The sequence below is a fragment of the Echinops telfairi genome, unplaced genomic scaffold (genome assembly GCF_000313985.2).
Source record: "Echinops telfairi isolate 266 unplaced genomic scaffold, ASM31398v2 ScPeMD7_36;HRSCAF=134, whole genome shotgun sequence".
Lineage (NCBI taxonomy): Eukaryota > Metazoa > Chordata > Mammalia > Afrosoricida > Tenrecidae > Echinops > Echinops telfairi.
This window is the reverse complement of record NW_022103934.1, coordinates 2,449,096-2,456,244: the sequence shown is the minus strand read 5'-3', so window position 1 is coordinate 2,456,244 and position 7,149 is coordinate 2,449,096. Positions and strand designations below refer to the sequence as shown.

The 7,149-nt window shown below is 37.7% G+C and overlaps 1 non-coding gene across 1 annotated transcript; it reads left to right on the top strand.

The window, feature by feature from the left end:
• Positions 1–6,981: 6,981 nt before the first annotated feature.
• On the top strand, positions 6,982–7,149 carry LOC115869687. Its single transcript, XR_004046324.1, has one exon. It is a non-coding gene; the product is annotated as a U1 spliceosomal RNA (small nuclear RNA).

The following is a 7,149-nucleotide window of genomic DNA, read 5'->3' as shown; positions in this document are numbered from 1 at the left end:
CATTTGTCAAAACTTCCTTAAAGCTGTTGATATTCCTTAAAGAGACCATATTCCTTAAAGCCACCAAGGTCGAAATTGGGGCCACTGCAAATGCAAGAGGTGGTTGACCTCCACTCAGCACTCTTCTAAAGAGGGGAATATCTGATGCCTTTCAGAGACCACCTTCTCATTGGATTCTTCCAAGAAAAGAAAAAGGTATTTTGACTATGCAGACAAAAGAAGGAAATTAAAGCACACAATCATTACATACAAATACAAGTTCTGTGTGAGTGTTTCCTCATGTGCACATGCTCTTGAGTGAGGAGTGGTTGCATTAATATTAGTGGAGATAAGTATACTGTGGGCATATTAGGCAAAAAACAGTAAAATCATTTTGTTTAACAGAGTCAAGTAAGGTGAGAAAAGATTTATATTTTCAGTCAAAGAAAAGCAGTATTCTCCAGGAACAAACATGATAACTAAAAAGAGAAAATATATATGGAAGACATATAATTTAGTCTGCAGTAGGAAAAGGTTCTCTGAAGTAGGATTATTTAGACTTAGAGAGAACGGAATGAAGACTTGTCAGAGGAAGTAAGGAAAATAATCTAATCAACTGAGAGAACAGAAGATTGGAAGGCCCTTTGTGGCACTGAGCTTAATAATGGAAGCAAGTTGACATCAGTCTAACGCAGAAGAGAAGATGAGTGCTAGCGAGGACAACGCAGGGAGGCTCACAAACAGAATCTCTAGTCCTATTGCTTGATGTGCACCTCCTGTAGCTAATCTTGTGCTTACTTGTGAGTTAGAGATTGTGATTTTGGACATACACTCTTTTCTTATCCTAGTGGATAATGGATGCTTTAGAACCACTGCCAATGAAGACGTGAAAAGATGTGTGTTAAATGTATAAGTCAAAGCAATCTCATCTCACTTTAGTCAGTCTCCTGAACATTTAAATTGAGAGAGCAAATGGAACTAAAGCCTCAGAAATAATTATACTATTTGCACAAGACATTGTAAATGTTTAATTGCTACCCATAAGCCAGCTGGAGAGGAAAGAAATATTTAGAATAAAATAAATTTTATTTGATTTTCAAATTTTATTAACTTTTCATTGGAATTCAAGTAAAAGATTACCAAGCAAGCTGGTTGTCTCCTTAACGATTCACACACATTTTGATTTATGACCTGAATGTAATCCCCACAGTGGAACAGTACTTCCTACTTCTTCCCAGAATCTCCCGTTTCCCTTGATCCTTCCATTGTATCCCTCCCTGCCTTCTGAGCTTTATCCCTCAGCAAATACTGCCCCTTAATCTCAGATGGCCAATTTCTGAGGAGCGCATACCCTTGGAGTGCCCTTGTTTACCTAATCACTCACTGCCATCCAGTCAATACTGACTCATAGTGGCCCTATACCGCAGGGCAGAACATCTCCTGTGGGTTGCTGAGACTGTCTTTATGGGAGTAGAAAGCCCATTCTTGTCCTTCTTGCGGCTGGTGGTTTCCAAGTGTGACCTGGCTGACCTCAGCCCAGTGTGTAACCACTACACCAGGGGTCCTTGTTCACTGTATAGGCGTGCCTCTTGCTTGCCTAAAAGCTGAGCAAAAGGGGTGAGTTCAATTCATGGCTTGAAGGATGACTAAGGACCACAGTCTTTGGAGTCCCACCTTTCTCTATCCAATCAATATCATTTCGAATTTTCCCCACATCTTTCTCCCACTCTGCTCAGGACTTTCTGTTGTGATCCCCTGCAGAGCAGTCTGTAGTGGTAGCTGGTCACCATCTCGCTATTCTGGTGTCATGGTCAAGGAGATTAAGATTTGTATGATACATTAATTCTGCATTTTCCCATGCATCTTTGATTTTCCTCCCTCTGCAGTACTTTGGATGGAGAGAGATCAATAGTTGCGCCTTAGATGGCTGCTCACTAGTTTTTAAGAACCCAATCACTGCTCACCAAAATAGGATATACATCACTGTCTTTGTAACTGCGTTATGATAACTGGGTTATCCATTCCCTAGACTACGGTCCCAAGCCTCCAAACCCAGGGACTTATTACCTCGAGGTATTTGGTTATGGATAAGAAGTATTCATCATTTTTCCTTTTAATTGCTCTACCATATATATGGATACACTTGTATTTACAACACATACAAAGATATCTGAGGAAGCATGCATTGCCTAACTTATGTATGGTTGTGGGTAGAATCCCATTTACCGACCCATTGCACCTTACCTCCAAATACATGAGATATCCAGCTAAAAGAAGAATACCAGGCAATATTTTCATTATTAGACTCTGCTTACTTCAGGATCAAATCTTTTTATTAAGTGACACATGAAAAAAATGTCCATGAACTCTTTTATTTTAGTATCGGTATTATGGTAAGAGCTAACATATTATCACTTGAGCTGTGACCTCCGACTAAAAGTACCCATTGCACTAACTGGAGAATGCAATCAATGTTTCACTTGAAGCAAGGTTAGGAAAAGCCGAGAGAAGCCCTGTATTGTTAGGAACAACATAAGCGATACATCCTGTTTATTGATTAGGCAGTGAATTAATTAGTGAATATAAGAAATCTAACAGAAATCTACAATTTATAAAAGAAAATGGAAAAGTGATGTTTAATAGGAGAGATGAGATAAAATGAAGCCATACTGGTGGCAGTAGAGGTCTTTTAGAAAATAACACATTAAATAAATGGCCATTTCCGATTCTTTTAGGAGAGGTTCCAGACAGACAAAGAAGCAACAGAATGAGAGTTTGACTTTAGGGTCCCTTCAAATTATGGACAGTTCACCTTCCCAGCTAACTATAGAAGTCTCAGACTGCTTACCAGGGAAATGAGGCATGTGCACCCTTTTCCTCTCTGTTTAACGTCTTACTTCACCAGCCCTCAATAGTACACACTTTTTTTCTGATGGAATTGCTGAAGCTGTTCCTCTTCCCCATAAACCACTACTGAGAAAGCCAATTCGGTTTTCAGCGAGGTGTGGATCAAATCTTTACAGGGAGAAGGGCAATGAGTACATATTTAAAGTTTCCATCTCTCCGGGGTTGAATCTCTGAGCTCTTCATTAAATAAATTGTTCTATTGTCCTTTCACACTAAACAATTCAGCTCCCTTGGGGACAAAGAAGAAAAACAAAGGCAATTATTCTGACTATTTTCTCTCCTTGTAGGCAAGTAAAGGAGAAGTTTATCTATAGTTAGTTTGATTCTAAAATACCCTAAGGAAAAGCATAACATCAACAAAAAATTATACCTAGAATCTGCAATTCTTAGACTGAAAATACCTGTAAAGTGTTTACGTAAAAGAATATTTGGACATTTTACTTGGTGTCCTCGAGTTATGGAGGCAAATATGTCCTGTTTGAAGATATCAGCTTAGTCCGTAGTTTTAATGCTGTTAAAGAGCCAAGGACTGAAAAATAATCTCTGGTAAACACTTAATGATACAAAAGTCTATGTTGATCTCAGACAGGGTTTCATTTGTTTCCTGAATCACTAAGGAAATGAATGGGGAGAGAAATAATCAAAGAGGGACGATTGAAGGGTGATGAGTACTGAGAAAATGTATGTGGCTGAAATAAACCTATTATACAAAAAATTGTCAGGAAAGAGAAAGAGAGAGATACAGCATAGTTTAAAGTGAATAGGGAGGGTATAGGAAAGGTTTTATTTTTTAAGTGAATTATTTGTGAAGACAATGCCAATGAGAGTCATCATGTGTAGTACAGCACTTCGATAGATAGAAAGTTAAAACAGAATCATTTACAATACAAGAATAGAGCATTGGTAGTGAAATTGTTGAGTTTGGATGCTAACTGAAAGGATGGCAGTTCAAACCAAGGGGCCCTTCTGTGGGAAAAAAAAAGATGTGTCAGTTTGCTTCTATAAAGTTACACCGAGGCGGCTCTGTGAGACAGTTTGACTCTCTCTTCTACAGCTGCTATGAGTTGAAACTGACTTCATGGGAAGAGGTTGAGAGGTTGGTTTGGGCTTACTGAAAATCAATGACCATCATACTGTTCTGTATTTTCAACAGGTAGAATACCTGGGTCCAGAAATAAAGGGGCAAAGTAAAAATGGTCCAACCAATTTTCATTCCCAATGATTAACTAGGGGAGATTTGTTTCAAATTTTTACAACTCTGTGCTTTCTCAAGTGAGAGATCTTATGATTCTAAAGGGAGAGAGTGTGTTCCATTTTACATTTCCACTAGAAATATAATCAAATCCTCATCAACACTGTTTATCATTATTTTCTAATTATCATCACCATCATCGTCATTATTATTATTATTAAAGACATCCTCATGGATGTAAGGTGGTACCACAATAGAGTTTGATTAGAATTTCCTTAATAGCCTATAATGTTAAATATCTTTTATGAACTTCTTACTCTTTGTATTTTGTCTTTAAATACATTGATATTCATGTTTTATGTCTATTTGTTAATTATGTCATATGGGCTCAGTTGTTGAATTGTGAGAGTTTCTCTTGCGCCACTTTATTCCATTTTATAAAATCATTTTCTTTGACTTGTTCATGTTTCTACGCTTGGTATTCCACTTGGATGCTAAGCATTTAAGCTGGTAAATATTGATCCCATAACATTTACTTTCTCCTTAATTTTTGCTAAAAGGAAAATATTAGAATGGAATTTTCCATAAATATCCTTTAGATCTAGTTGCTTGGTATGGTTAAGGCCTCTATTTCCTAAAATATCTTTTGTCTAGGTGTTGCAATCATTATTGAAGGGTCATAAAAGGTCCAACTATACATCAATCATAAATGCATATGATCCTAACAAAAGAACCCAAACTATGTGAAGCAAACGTTGAGAGAACTGAAATGAGAAATAGTGCACAAGAATAATTGGAGAGTTCAAAACACCACTCTCAATAATGGATAGAAAATACAGGGACAGGATCATTATATAAATATAGAATTTAAACAATACTACACATCAAAGAAGGGAGCTATAGTGGTTCTGCCATAAGCATCAGACTGTTAGCAACAAGCCTGGTGGTAGACACCCACCAGCGGCTTCATGGGAGAAAGATAAGGTTATCTGCTCCTGGAAAGCCTGGGAAGAATGTAAGGTTGCTATGACTCAGAATCAACTCAATGGCTGTGAGTTCTCGGAAGTAGCCGGCTTAATAATTATCTAGGTAAATGATAAGGAAGGTTTGGGGGCATATGGGGAGCTGACAACAATAAGTATGAAAACAAAATGTTCTGAAATTTATTGTGTGATGTTGCACAACTCCTCAGTATGATTTAATATTAAACTATTTTTAACTATTTTAAAAATGTAGTCTCTTCTTCCAGTTAAAAGTATTATCTAAAATTTTTATATCTGTAAACTGATTATTTTAATCATCATGTAATCCAGGGAGATTTAGGCCTTTGATACCAAGAATCTGATACTACTTCCATTAAAAATTTTTTTTATTCTGAGGTAGGAGTTTACAGAGAAGATAATTATTTTTATATTCAACAATTTAAACAATGTACCATGTGTGATAGTTAAAGTTTATTGTGCCAGCCTGGCCGGTAAACACATGTGGGATTAATTGAAGGGTGGAGAGATAAATACTTGGTGAACCTCACCTTTGTGGTACTCTTGTCTCTTGTTCTCTGACGGTCGGACCAGTGTGCGGCTGTCTTAGCTAGTTCTTTGCCTCGGCTGGCAAGGCTCACTTCCTGTGAGACATCCCTGGGGAGAAGCCACATGGACCTCCCCTGATGCAGCCCTAGGTGCTGAACGCGTGGAGAACCCTGCCAGCATTGAGATGCTTACACATTCACTGATTCGGCTTTCCCCCTGCAGTAAGCATCATTGCGTGTGTTTTGTGAGTTTGAGGAGGACTTTGTAGACCGATGTCGGACATATGGACTAATGTTGGATTTATGGGCTTAGACTGGACTGGGTTCGATGCCTTCTTAATGTACACTTACCTTTTAAATAAAACTCTCTCTTATATACATAAAAGTTTCTGTGGATTTGTTTCTCTAGTCTATCTAGACTAACACACCAAGTTTCCCAATAACTCACCCTCTCCCAACCTCCTTTTTTGCCCATAAATCTCTTGTATACTATTATCTTTACCTTCACCCAAGTTAACACCTATATGCCCTAGCCTATTACTATATATCCCACACCTTTGCCCATCCTGACCCCTTGGTAATCTCCAAATTCTAGTCCCTTTGCTATGATGAAGCTATGTAGATGTTTCACATCATGCTCATCTCTCCTTTTTGTTTTTTTCCCCTTTTAATAGTAAAGTGTTGTGTCATGAAGCTTCCTCCAAATTTCACACCCTTTCTGTTATCTGGGTTCTCGCTACCAACATAGGTTGTCACAGCATTGTGTCTTGGCTACTATGAACCTCTTAGCACAGTTCAATCTCATATTTGCCGCATGCATAGTGCCAGTAACTCAATAGCATTCCTGAAAAAAATGTTAAATTAAAAGAGGTAAAATAAAATGAGGCAAGTCTACTATGGGCTATCACAAGGCAGCATTATGTGATATTTAGCAAGTATTTGGGGGCTTTCTTGGATATGTTTACATAAATGTATACAAAAATGTAGTGATTTAATAATTTAGCAATTTAATGTCTTATTGCTACTCTATATCATGAGTTCACTATGACAGAAGATGTGAGAATTAATGTTTACAAAATGAGTTATCAATAGAATATCATTATCCTCTACACTCAAAATACACCACAGTTTGGGTAAAAAGTTGTTTTTTATCCACTCAGTAGCTTAGAACAGAAAGTGACAAGATTTTTCATCCACACATCTCATAATTCCTTCCTCACAGAGCCACTAGACACTGTATAGAGATATGTATTAATTTCTGATAGAAGAAATGTTTCACTTGTTTTTATTATTATGAGCAATAATTTATTTTCCCCATCTAATAGTATGTACAAGATATAAATCATAGAATAAATCATTAGCTTAATAAGTTATACAACTTACCTGGCAGGGGAGATACCATGATCACGAAGGTAGGTGGTTTTGCCAGGGTGAGGCTTATCCACTGCACTCTGGATGTGCTGACCACTGCGATGTCCCCAAATGTGGGAAACTTGACGGCATCATTTGTGGTAGTGGGGTACTGTGCTCATGCTCGCCCCTG